A 13839-nucleotide genomic window follows, 5' to 3' on the forward strand; every position below is an offset into this window, starting at 1 on the left:
GGTTTAGGGGGGATGTGAAGGAAAACTATTTTACCCAGAGGATGGTGACGGTCTGGAATGAGCTGTCTGGGAGGGTGGTGGAGGCGGGTTGCCTCACATCCTTTACAAAGTACCTGGATGAGCTGTTGGCACGTCATAACATTCAAGGCTATGGGCCAAGTGCTGGTAAATGGGATTAGGTAGGTAGGTCAAGTGTTTCTCACGTGTCGGTGCAGGCTCGATGGGCCGAAGGGCCTCTTCAGCACTGTGTGATTCTGTGAAAAAGGAGTTTAGAAACAACCCATCATTTTCAATCCAGGACATAAATTGAGAAGAGACAAACATTTCTCTTGGTTTGAGTTTGCTGTGTGTAAATTCTCCCCTTCTAACCCCCTGTAAAAGGAGTTTCCAAAATCCATCCCTGTTCGTCCAGGGTAGAAATTAACAACATTCTCTCCTCCTGCTATCTGGACCAGGATGACCGCGCATGCGCCCTGCTGCACATTGCTCCCCATAAAGATGGCGGCCGTTACCCCGGGCCTGGCGAAGGGAGAAATCCGGACTTTTTCGGTCCGTTCTCTATAAACACAAGATCGGTACCTTGTTATTTGGGGTCTGCGGCCTGCACTGTGTCTTTATGAAGCCTCCCTGCCCACTCCTCTGGCTCCATTCCTCCTCATACACCCACTAACTCTGTTAGTTTGCTCTGCTCGACATTCTCTTTCACTCTGAGCAGCTTCAGTCACAGACCAACACTGCGCATGCTCATGGAACAGACCAGCACTGCGCATGCTCATGATAGAGACAACAATGCGCTTGCGCAGCGAATTTTCTGTTGTGAGGACAGGGTTCACTTTGTCCCGCAGTGAAAGCTGGGTGAGCTCCCCGCCATTGAAAGACCAAATTGTAGAATGTCTATATCCTGCAATCAGAACACGATGGCACATAGGGCCATAGGTGACATAAAATTGTTAAATGAATTGATGCAACGGTCACATTGCTCCAGGCTCCACCACAACTCTCTCCTGGATGTTATGAACAGCAGAACAAACCCCTACAATTAGATCTGAACTCAGTGCAGTCTCAGGAGATGGGACGAGCGCGTGACTTTTCCCCCGCTACACATGGAACATTTAAACCATGTTTTGCCAGTAGCAATGCTCTGATTGTGGATCAAATCCTTTGAACTTTTAAAGTTGGAATGTTGACCTGTGGGCAAACTGAATAAAGCCTTTTGCACACGTGAAGCATCTGAATGGTCTCCCAACAGTGAGACTGTGTTGCTGTGTCAGCAAATGGGATGATGGAGCGAATCCCTTTCCTTTTCCAGCTGGTGAACAATCTGTTTACAGTGTTAGTTTACCTATACGTTTTCAGCTCCAACGCGGATCTCGAAATCTACTGCTAATGGGATCCACATTCTTAGCACTACAAAAGAACAAGGAGCAGGAGTAGGCCATTAGGCCCCTCAAGCCTGCTCCGTCATGCAATAAGATCATGGCTGATCTGATAGTAACCTGAAACTTGTACCTCACCTATCCCCAATAACCTATCACCCCCTTGCTTACCAAGAATATATACACCTCTGCCTTAAAAATATTCAAAGACTCTGCTTCCACAGCCTTTTCAGGAAGAGAGTTCCAAACACTCACGACCCTCTGAGGAAAAAGAAATTCGCCTCATCTCCGTTTTAAATGGGTGACCCCTTATTTTTAAACAGTGATCTCTAGTTCTAGATTCTTCCACAAGGGGTAACATCCACTCCACATCCGCCATGTCAAGCACCCTCACAACCTTATATGTTTCACTAATCAGGTAAAGAAAAGCAAAATACTGCAGATGCTGGCTATCTGAAATAAAAACAGAAAACACTGGAATTCTCAGCAGATCTGGTAGCGTCTGTGGAGAGAGAAACATGGTTTTCATTAGAACGGCACTGCATTATGCCTCTCAATCCAAAGATGCTGCCAGATGTGGTCAGGGAACTCAAGAAGAAAAAGAAAATCCCCCTTGAGGAATGGAATCCAAAGAGAATGAAGGGTGAACTGTCCGACTGACAAGAGACAGTCAAGGCACCTTTCCCTTCTTTAAGATGCTGGAACATTGACTCTGATGTTATCAGTGAAATTAACTGATCTGAGACATTGAAAGGGTTCTGCACATCAGGAATTCAAAGCTAATCTTGGCTTCTGGACAATCAGAATACTTGGTAACAGACAAGACACGCAAAGGCTCGAAGGAGAGCTGGTTCCAGGTGACATGGATGTGCCTGCAGTGGATGGGATCAGACTCTTTCCATGTAGCCATAATGAAGGTCCCAAACTTTATCTTGGAAGAGGTAAACTGATAGAGAACAATTGTCATTCCTGTAGCAGAAATCTGAAGCTTTAACTCGCTAACACCCAGGCTCAAATCCAGTCTCTGTAAAACAATTGGTCAGCGCGTTCGGTTGTTAACGGAAAGGTTGGTGGTTTGAGACCACCCAGGGATGAAGCTTTCACTGTTTTCTCCACATCAGCGTTCATCGTCACACAGTTCCAGGCTGTCATTAGGTACTTGCGCTGAAAGGAAAGATTTCCGAAATGTTGCCAGTTCCACTGTTATCCAAGTGAGCTCCCAGGCAAATGGCTTTTTTCGAATATTCATTTCAAATGTAATGAGACAATAATTAGCCCTACCATTTACTGATATCTAATCCATTGGAAATTTATGAAGTTATTGGATTCAAACAAACCCATCAATTATTCTCTCTTCCTCAGCTCCACAGTGAGTGAGACAGGGAAAAGCAGAAAAGCAGCAATATTCCGGCCCCGCACTCTCCAATCACCCGCTGCCAGCAGAAAGCGGCAACTGCAGCTTCAATCAGCGGGTTACTGCCGATCCCTGGGACACAGGATACTCCAACCCGTTCCAAACCTCCCAATACACCGAGCACAGGCTCAGGAAAATGCAGGTAGATTATATCCCGGTCACTAAACCTCCGAGCAGCATTTACACAATACCCGAGTGAGTGAGTCACAAATAAAAGTCACACAAACTTTCTAAATGTTTTCAATGTAAAATTCCTTCATTTTATTGAAAATCTGACTGTTGTGAAACTGAAAATGAGCACCATGGGATTTGTGTTACCGAGTGACTTGTTTTCCATTGCTTGTCCATCAGGCTTGTAATTCAATTTGTGTTGGATATTGAATCGAGTCCCATTTCAAAATGAGGGCACAAAGCAGGTAAATATTAAATCCCGGGACAAATCCTGAGGAAAATGGATCACAATATTTGGAAGGAGGTGCCGCTGAGAAGCGGAAGCTGTGAATGATGTTATTGATGATTGAGTGGAAAGCACTGGACCCTTGGTGTCTGAGTGGTGAAAATGATGCTTTTAAAATCCACTGGGGTTTCCCCAGGAAAGTTCCAATATTATCGATTGTGCTTCTTATTATTGCTGATTTCAACCAGGTGTCCACAGAGCTCTCCGATCAATGGAAGAAAAAACATCCTAAAATTCTCCTGATTTTTGGACTCTTAAGGGAATGAAGGGCTCTCGGGATCGGGCGTTGGGACTGGGGATCCGCCATGATCTTATGGAGTGATGGAGGAGGCTTGTGGGGCCTTGTGACATGTCGCTGCTGCTTTGCTCCTGTCCTATTTGAGTAGAAATATCAGACGAAGCAATGGGCAATAGCATCCTGAGCTCGGTATCGCAGCTGAGCGGTCGTAGGTGCTGTCTTAAGGTTTCACTCTTGTTGAGGCGTGGTTTCTAACCCCAATGCTGCTGAAATTGCCCTATTGGTCGAAAAAGTGCCAGCTCACAGTTAAAGCAGGTGTGTGCGGGGTTTCACTTTAACAGGAAGAACGAGGAGAGACAATAAAAATATAAATGGCTGTGGAGAAAAGGCGTGGTTGTTGAATTAGCTGAATTCCTCTTCCATAAGCCGGAATTTACACAATGGGCCGAATGTCCTCCTCCTCTGCTCCTATGATTTTATACCAACGACACTAACCTGTGCATAGAGCCAGTCATCATGGCCGAGTGGTTAAGACAATGGAGTCAAAATCCATTGGGGTTTCCCTCTTCTCATTATTCCCGGTTTTAACTTTGTGTCTAGCTCAGTCGGTAGAGTGAAAGCTCATAATGCCAGGGCCTTGGGTTCGCCCCACATCGGGCGCAGCTTCTTTCAAACAAATAATTCACCAACCTGATCACTTTGGTTCTTGTGAAATTTGCACATGACGGATATTTACCACTGAAAGCATTTGATGCACAAAAATTTCAAAGCACTTTCACGTCACATCTCTTTCTCCCTCACCTCCAGCTCTCTCTGCTCTTCCAGGAGCTACTTGACCAAACGCAGTCAGTTCGTGTGAACATAAAACACAACGTGATCAGATAACAGGGCAAAGAGACACCAGGATCTTCCTGATTCCCCCAGGTACTGATTACAGGAATATGCACAGTGCCGATTATCCACCGCCACACTCTCCTTCCAGTTTTGTGTACGTTGTTAAGTTTTAAAATTGTTCATATTTTCATACTGGATTTCAATGTGCAGAAAGCAGAGCTGTGATAAGCTTATATTGTTCAGCAGATGTACTGCAAGAAAATACAGAACAGGCTGATGATAACTGCTCTTTGGACACGGTGAGCTCCAGTGAAGGATTGGCACCATTAATGTGTCATTCAATTAGTCTTGTGACAAATCTTGTGCTAGAAATGAGAAGAAAACTCACTGAATTTGCTCTGTATTTTGGTTTCAAAAGAGCCGAATAGAAGGTTAGAAAGTACATCTCGCTAGGGCGGGTTATAAAATGGCAGAACGACTGTGAAAGAAGCACCCGTGCTGTTGGAAAACATAAAATGACAGAAAGTTACTGCATAGAAAGAGACCATTCGGCCTCGAGGAGCTGATGTACTGCGTTTAAAGAGCAGTTGTGATTGACCCATCAGGAGTGATATTTTTGTCAGTGCAAACAGTAGGGACCAAAATTTGTCCTTCCCCCACCCATATTTTGCCTCGCGCCACCATCTCTGTGGTCAGAGCTTTGCACCCAACCCTCTTGTCCTCCTTTCATTCATCCATTCATTCACTCCACCTTTATCTTTGTTCCCGACCTGTTCCAAGTGTGATATTTCCAGCTCAGAGGGGAAACTTCAACTGTCACCCCAAAGATTCTGGTGGAGCTGCTAAATGTTTTCAATCAATAAGTAATTAATACCCATTTTAACAAGATCAAAAATCTGCTTTCCCTGACCAGGAATCGAACCCAGGCCACAGTGGTGAAAGTGCCAAATCCTAACCACTAAACCACCAGGGAAGCTGTGAAGCTTTTATCAGTTTGGTTTATCGACTCTGCTTTTAACAATGTTTCCATTTTAGATGGAACGAATTCTTCAGTCAATGACAACAACAGTTGCTGTGAGCTGGAACATGAAATTAACAGTGAGGTGAAATAGTCCCACAAAATGCTCATGTGTAAATTTCAATTTCCAAAACCCACCAACATCATCACTGCGGCTCCTGTGAAACTGACAAGGCAATACACAGCAAACATTCATCACTGAAAGTAACTGACGCACATCACATTCTAACCACTTTCATGTCGCATCTATATCTGCTTCTGTCCCTGCCTCGCCTCTAGCTCCCTCTGCCCGTCCAGCTCCCAGGTCAATTAGCAGCTTGATACAGACACAGACAGTTCATGAACCCAAGCTTCCCCTAGAAAGCAGGGACAGGGAATGTGGGACCCAAGGATTTTAGAAAGAATGAGTTTTCAGATGACATGGTAAATTAATCTGGGATCTCATCTTCCTGATTCTCCCAAATACTGATTACAGGAATGTGCACAGTGCCGATTATTCACAGTCACAGACTCCTTCCAGTCTTGTGCACGTAGTTGAGCTTTGAAGCCACTCGCAAGAGTGGATTATAAAATGACAGAATGAGTGTGAAAGAAGTGCTGTTGGGAAATATCAAATTATAGAAAGTTACAGCAAAGAAAGAAGTCATTCGACCCTGTGTGCTGCTTTCAAAGAACTCCGAAGAAGATTCACGTGGAATTGAAACATTAACTCTATTTCTCTCTCCAGAAATATTGCCAGACATGCTGAACTTTTTCCAGCATTTTCTGTTTTCACTTCAGATTTCCCGCATCCACAGTATTTTGCTTTTATCTCTGGATTTCTAGCCCAGTGACAATGCCAACACGCCATCTCCTGAATGCTGACAAATGAATAAGAAAATACGGATGTGTTTGGGTGGGTTTTCTCCTATTTAAAATGATAAATCCTCAGACGGCAGGATTCAAACCCATGTGTTCATTTTTAACAACAAATGCAAATTATTGAACATTCACTCACACTTAAATAAACAAGTTTGGATAATGCTCTTGCCCGGCTTCAAGCTGCTCTGCCACATGTGAAATGACCGTGACCCCCACTGCCCTGCACAAACCCTGCGCTGTAAAGATCCCAATGGAGCTGTCTGGAATGTTAAACGGTGACGTCATGCAGCAGCACTTTGGGTCTTTGTTTTGAAGAAATGGAATTCGGCTGTTCTCATTAGGAATGCTGGAGACAGACTGATCAACAATGTCATCATCAAATGGCACAGCGCAGTAAGAGGCCCTAAGATGAAAGCAAAATACTGTAGATGCTGGAAATCTGAAATAAAAACATAAAATGTTGGAAAAACTATGCAGGTCTGGCAACATCTGTGGAGAGAGTAACGTTCCAAGTCCGTATGTCTCTTCCTCAGAGTCATGCTGACTCGAAACATTAACTCTGCTTCTCTCTCCACAGGTGTTGTCAGACCTGTTGGGTTTTTCCAGCATTTCCTGTTTTTACTACAACGTGATGCCCTTCACCCCATCGTATCTGTGCCAGCTATTTTTAAAGAGCTAACCAATTCGTCTCAAATTCCTTCTCTCTTTCCTTAAACCTGAGTTTTCCACCTTTCAGTCATTGTCCATTTCTCGCTTGAAGAAGGAGTTTCTGCAGAACCCATGACCAGTTTGCCTTAGTTAACAAAGTTTCCCTGACCCAATGACATGAAGAGTTGGACTAGGATTCCTCATACATTTTCGATACAATCATTATTTATTTATGCAATTGATTTCTTATCGAATTACAAAAGAACTTTATTCTGATCAAGCAGGTCATCGTTATTTCTGAGCTGATATCTACAATCTAATGCCATTTGCTCTACAAACGGGAGAGCTGGATTCAGGTTCCAGTCTCTGGAGGAGTGGGTCCGAATCCCACCGCTCCCAAATTTTCAGTTGCTTCCCATTTTCGGGCACGTTAGGCATTCCCTTTGGGTGAGCAAGAGACAGCTACAGTTTAATACGGGGGTGGGGTTGGAGGGCGTTTTGTGCCCTTTATCTTGACAGGGTGAACGAGGAGAGACAATGTAAATAGAAATTGGTGTGGGGGAAAGGCGGGTGTGCAGAATTGGTTTAGTTGCTCTTCCTGAAAGCCAGCACAGACACGATGGGCCGAAAGACTTACTTTATAGCCGTCTCTGATTTGATATGAACATGTTTTCCCTAAGGAAGTGCTGTTAGTCGCGGACGAATGTTGAGGGCGATGGTTCTGACATCCATCGGGGTTTCCCCAATGCTGGTTTGCTGACTGCGGTTCTCATTGTTCCCGATTTTAACCAGTTGCCAACAGGATTAGTTATCGGGTAAATAGAATCAAACAAAAAATCCCGCTCTTTCTTATTGATTTGCGAAATCTGCAGACGGAAATGGAACAAAACTGAGCCAGTTTGGTGACATCCTTTCTTTCTGGGTTTTTGTCCCTCCTCAGGCCTCTGTCACTCTCGGTGTATTTGTCTGTGTGTGTTCCGCTGTGTGTGTCAATGTGCTTCAGTTCCTCCTTTTTAGCAATCTATACTTTATTCACCTTAGTTGTTTGGCTTCGTATTAAAATCGTAGAGAGAAAAGAGAAGTAGATTTAAAAGATTCAAGAAGAATGTTCTTTCTATATTTTTTTGAGTGGATTCTGTTCAGTTATTAAGTGTCCGTACGTTGCAAAGCGGAGGATGATTGAAATTTTCACTGAGCAACATTTTAACAGACATTCACCGAGTCCTTGTGGTCGAGTGGTTAAGGCAATGGACACATCGAGAGAAATAATTTGTAAATACAAATACTCCATCCTGATATCCCTCGGACATTAGGAACTTTATTTCTTCTCGAAGCTGTTCCACGTGTGACATTTGCAGCTCTGATGTGAAACTTCAACTCTCACTCCACTGATTCGGGCGGAGCTGTTGTGCGTTTCGGTTTTCAATCAATAAGTAAATCAGGCCTGTTTTAACAGTTTGTACCAGATCAATAAACCTTCATTGTATGGCCAGGAATCGAGTCCAGGCCACGGCGGTGAAAGGGCCTGAATCACGAGGAAAGTTCTCTATAGCTCTTGCAACGTGCTTTATCTGCATTTGCTATTTTTCAGGTACTTTCACCAGAGATAAGTTTCTCCCACCGAATTTTCTCATAACCGACTTTTTCGGGCAATGAAGCCACTGTTTTTAAGGGGTGAGCTGCAGTGAAGGATTGGCACCAATTAAGTGTCGTTCAACAGGTCTGGTTCCAAATTCTGTACTGGAATTAAAGAAAAACTTTGAATTTGCTCAGTGCCCTGACTTCAAAAGTGAGGGTGTAAGAAAGTACATTCCCCATTGTGTGTAATAAAATGTTGGAACAACTGGGAAATGATGCTGGGCGACATTGAATTATAGACAGTTACAGCAAAGAAAGAGGCCATTCGGCCTGGCGCGCTGCTTTCAAAGAGCAGTTGTGATTGATTTGTCAGGAGTGATATTTGTGTCAGTGTAAACATGCGGCAGTAAAATCTTTCACATTACCACGGCAGACTTTCATAACTGAAAGCAGCTGACACACATCAAATTCTGCTGCTTTCATGTCGCATCTTTTAATTCTCTGTTCTCCCTCTCAGGCATTTCCAGGTCGATCAAATACCATCCATGCGGAACGTTGTCCTGTTCCTCGTTCCACTAGGAGCATTACTGTGATAACGCCGTGGCAGCCGTCTCCATAGCTCAGTGGCTAGAGCACTTGACCTATAAACCAGGAATCGTGAGTTCAATTCTCGCTCAATGTAAGAAATTTGGTGGCAAGGTAACCTTTGAGTAGAATACTGAGAAAATATATTGAAACGTCATGTGAGTGGGCAGCAAGATGGCAGATGGAAAAGAATGTTGGTAGGTGCAAATATGTTCACTTGGTTGTAAAAATTGGAACAGCAGAATGATTTTAAAAGGTGAGAAATTTATAAGTGCTGATCTTCAAAGAGACTTGGGAGACTTGGTTGTGCTTGTACAAGTTAGCATGCAGATGCAGCAAGAAATTAGGAAGGCCAATGGCATGTTGGTCTTTATTACAAGAGGATTGCAGTGCAAGAATTAAGGGGTTTTAGTGACTCGGTATCTGGAATCCTGTGTGCTGTTTTCATCTTCACATTTATAAAAGGATATACTGGCAGTGGAGATGGTGCAGGAAAGGTTCACTAAATTGGTCTCCGGGATGAGGTGGTTGTCCTTTGATGAGAGGCTGAATAAATTGAGCTTTTATTCTCTGGAGTTTAGAAGAATGAAAGGCAATCTCATTGAACCTTGCACATTTCTGAGGGGGCTTGATAGGGTGGACAAAGGGATTGTTTCCACTGGTCAGGGAGTCTAAAACACTGGGGCACTGTCTCAGGGTAAAGGGCCGATAATTTAGGGCTGAAATGAGGAGAAATTACTTCACCCAAAGGGTTGTGAATCTTTGAATTCTCTACCCAGAGGGTTGTGGATGTTTCATCATTGAATACATTTAAGGCTGGGATGGACAGGTCTTTGGTCTCTCGGGGAATTAAGGGATATGGGGAACGGGCAGGATAATGGAGTTGAAGTCCAAGATCAGCCATGATCGAATTGACTGATGGAGCAGGTTCGATGAGCCATGTGATCTACTCCTGCTCCTATTTCTTGTGATCATGTGTATGATAAAGACAGTAATTCATGTTATAATAAAAACAGAAAGTGCTGGAAGTTCTCAGCAGGTTTGACAGCAAATATGAAGGGAGAAACAGAATAAACATTTCGAGTTTAATATTATTGATTTTCAAACCATATATTAGGTGCTAGTTACGACAGTTTGCACAACATCAAGACAGAAAACTTAACCCAGCCGGTGAAAGCACCGAATCTGAACCATGAGGGTGATTCTGTAACATACTTTTTGAACGAAATTAACTTCCAACTGAAGGTTTAATGGTTTAAGACCACCTAGGATCAAGTAAATTCCCTCTCTTCCTGATTCTACTTAAATTGCACACATAGCTTTGTGTCCTTTGGCTACAAGGAAATCTTGTCCAAACTTTGCCAGCTCTGCTGTTATTCGATAGGTTCCCACACAAATAGGGTTATGAATATTCATTTCAAATAAAGCAAGAAGAAGGAACACAAATGTGCATAACATCCAACCTATTAGAAATATTGGGCTCAAAGCAACGAATATAAATTGATTCTCTGATGGCATTCAACGATCTGGAACACACCATCAAACCGAGTGAATCCACTGTCTGTTTAAATGTTGCTCAGTGAAAATTTCAATCTTCCTCCGCAATGAGTCAACAAGCAGCCTCCACTTAAATAAACACAGAAAGCGTCAATCTCCCCTTGCAGCTTTTAAACCTGTTGTTATTCTCTATACCATTTACCATGAAGATATATAATACAAGTGAATAAATTTTGCAATGGTAAAAATGTGTTCACCCTTCGGTGAGCTGAACCACATTGACACACACAGATGAACAGACATAGGCATATACACTGAGAGTGACAGCGGGCTAGGTATTGTCTCTGTGGAGAGGCAAACTCTCAGAAAACAAGGGTGTCACCAATTTAACTCAGTTTTGTTCCATTTCTGACTGCAGATTATGTGAATGCTCATGGGTGAACAGGAGAGAAGGAGCACAGAAGTGAAACAGGAAAAACAGACGGGAGAGTTTGGAAGGTTCTGACTCCATTTAGCCAATAGTTAATTCTGGAGGTGCCAAGAGGAAGGAACACTGAGCAGTACAATCGGTAGGATGCGAACCTGCGGGAGCAGATCCTAGTGGAATTCCAATCCATCACCTTAATCACTCAGCCATGACTGGGGCAGATCCCAGTGGCGCTCCAATCCATCGTCTTAATTACTCAGCCATGACTGGAGACCTTACACTGGTGTAAATGTTGTTCATGTAAAACCATGGAATGGTTACAGCAGAGAATGAGAGCATTCAGCCCCACGTATTAGCACTCACCCTGCAATTCCTACAGCCTCCCTTGTTCTTCCTACCAAGACAAACCACGTCATAGGTCAAATGCCCCGATCCTTTCCTAAGGGATTTGATGAAACGTCTGAAAGGACGAACCAACTGAAGCTTTGGCAGGGATGAGATTCAAATCCACGACTCGATCGAGGCTGCGGTCTAAATCCAGCGCCTTGGACCACTCAAACACGCTACTGCTGGCTATATGATAGTAACTATTGCCTTGAGTGGTATTGGTGCTGAATAAGAACATAACAAACAGCAGCAGAAATAGACCATTTTGTCGCTCGAGCCCCTCACAGTTCCATAAAATCAGAGCCACGGTAACACCACATCTTGAGGCCATTCAGCCCGGGTCAGAGGAACATCAGCCATTCAGCTTTATGATGCTGCTCCGCCATTCAATAAGATCATGGCTGACACAACAGAAACCCCGCGCAGCGAGTTAGCCAGAGGGACTTGTATAGAATTTCAAACTGTGTCCTCATGCTGCAGTACTGGATTATGCTTTGCAGAAATAGGATTGGGCTGGGACATTTAGGAACACTGTAGAGAAATTGATCGAGCAATGGAATCGTGAAAGTTCACAGTTCATTAGGACCCATCGTGCCCTCGCCAGCTTTTTACAAAGAGCTGCCCAGTTAGTCCCAATATCTTTCTCTTTCTTCATAACCCAGCAGCTTTTCCATTTCAAATATTTGTCCAATTCCCTTTTGAAAACCCTGAGTTAAGGAAAACAATATTGAAAGAGGCGCAGGAGCTCCGGCAGTGTCCATGCTCAGTGTGTGAAAATTAACAAAGTTTCCCTGGCCCATTGTCGGCATTTTATTTCATTCTAAATATATTACAGTTCATACAATATCATTAAAATTTATTGAGATCACATTGACTAATCTGCCACCAAGGAATCATGTCTGACCCCAGTGATCCGTGAAAAATGTAACCCGATCAAATGTAGCCATTGGTGTGCGCTCCAGTGGCGCAATCGGTTAGCGCGCGGTACTTATAGAGCAGTGCGATCAGCGGGCTATGCCGAGGTTGTGAGTTCGAGCCTCACCTAGAGCAGAGATTTTACTGGAGCTGCTACAAGTGGAGCCACATTTGGATCGTAGATTCTGGAATTAATAGCACGGTTTTCAATGCAATAGGCCTGCAATGACAGAGCATAAGCGCACCCCTGCCCCTCCCACCCCGTACTGGTTTATTAAATTCTGTTAGTTAATACTGCTCCCCAGGTTCCACGGTGACAGACAGTCTGCTCCTTGATGCAGTTCCTGATACACGCACGGGGAAAACAGATATCACCTGGCTCATGAACCGTGCATAGATTAACATCAAGCTGACCCTTGGGGCCAAGCTGATGGTGTATTAGGTCTGTGTCCTCAGTACCTTGTCTGGCTGTGAAACAAGGAGAACTTACACCTATCAAGGAAAGAAACTCCGCGACTTCCATCTGCACTGTGTGCGGTGGTTTTTGGCTACCTCCTGGCGGGACACAATCAGGAAGCGGCAGTCCTCACAAAGACAGAGCTCCCAAATCTGTTTGGCTCATCAAACAGTTGGATGGCTCGGACCCGTTTACACGATGGAAGGTGGTCAAAGAGCTAAGGGCCAGGCGGCGAGTGAGACGTCCAAAGCTCTGCTTGTATGACACTCACAAGCGTGACATGGAGGCCCTAATTCGCGATTATCATACATGAATTTCACTAGATGACGACAGAGGAAGATGGCGATACTTCCTGTGGACTGTTGTGCAGCACCATGGCTACAGCGGCTTGGCAACAGACGCCAAGACTGGAAACAACAACCCATAACATCACTTGTAGCTTCACGAGAGACACTTGTGACAGAAACTGCCCCTCAAGGATTGAGCTCAGCCATCAGAAACTCTGCAGCACCTGGAGACAACCCATCTGAATAGATTCGTTTGCTGCATGTCCGTCATCTTCCATGAATGGAAGGATGATGAAGATCATTGTGAAATTCACTTGCAAACAATATGACGTGTCTCACACACAAACACACAATCACATACACACACGCACACACAAACAGGCAGACAGACACAGACGTACATGTGCACACGTAAACAGGCACACACCAGTACATACATACAGACAAACACGCACACAGGCACACACACATATACAAAGACACAGATGTACACAGGTGCACATAGACATACATGAATAAAGACACACACACACACACACAAACACGCGCATACGCATAAACACACACAGAAATGCACGCTCATACACAGACAGAGAAGCACACAAAGACACACACACACACACACACGCGCGCACACAGGAGCACAAACACATGGACACATACAAAAACACACACAGACACACAAACACATACAAAAACACGCACAACACAGACACGCACACACAGACACACACACCGACACACAGGCACACACACACATATACACACGAAGACACACAGAGACACACACTACACACACTGACACACGCCGACACACACACAACACCGACACACACACAGGCACAAATTCACATATGCAA

The 13839-nt window shown here is 44.1% G+C and overlaps 2 protein-coding genes and 1 non-coding gene across 3 annotated transcripts in view; 2 read left to right on the forward strand and 1 right to left on the reverse strand.

The window, feature by feature from the left end:
- LOC144697531 (uncharacterized) overlaps positions 1 to 13839 on the forward strand; it is a 161592-nt gene that overhangs the window by 98940 nt on the left and 48813 nt on the right. The gene's annotated exons all lie outside the window — the stretch shown is intronic.
- The window catches only part of LOC144697464 (uncharacterized), a 98073-nt gene that overhangs the window by 4026 nt on the left and 80208 nt on the right, over positions 1 to 13839 (reverse strand). The gene's annotated exons all lie outside the window — the stretch shown is intronic.
- On the forward strand, positions 12276 to 12370 carry trnai-uau (transfer RNA isoleucine (anticodon UAU)). The gene is made up of 2 exons: positions 12276 to 12313; positions 12335 to 12370. It is a non-coding gene; the product is annotated as a tRNA-Ile (tRNA).

Source organism: Cetorhinus maximus, chromosome 23 (genome assembly GCF_964194155.1).
Source record: "Cetorhinus maximus chromosome 23, sCetMax3.hap1.1, whole genome shotgun sequence".
Taxonomy (NCBI): Eukaryota; Metazoa; Chordata; class Chondrichthyes; order Lamniformes; family Cetorhinidae; genus Cetorhinus; species Cetorhinus maximus.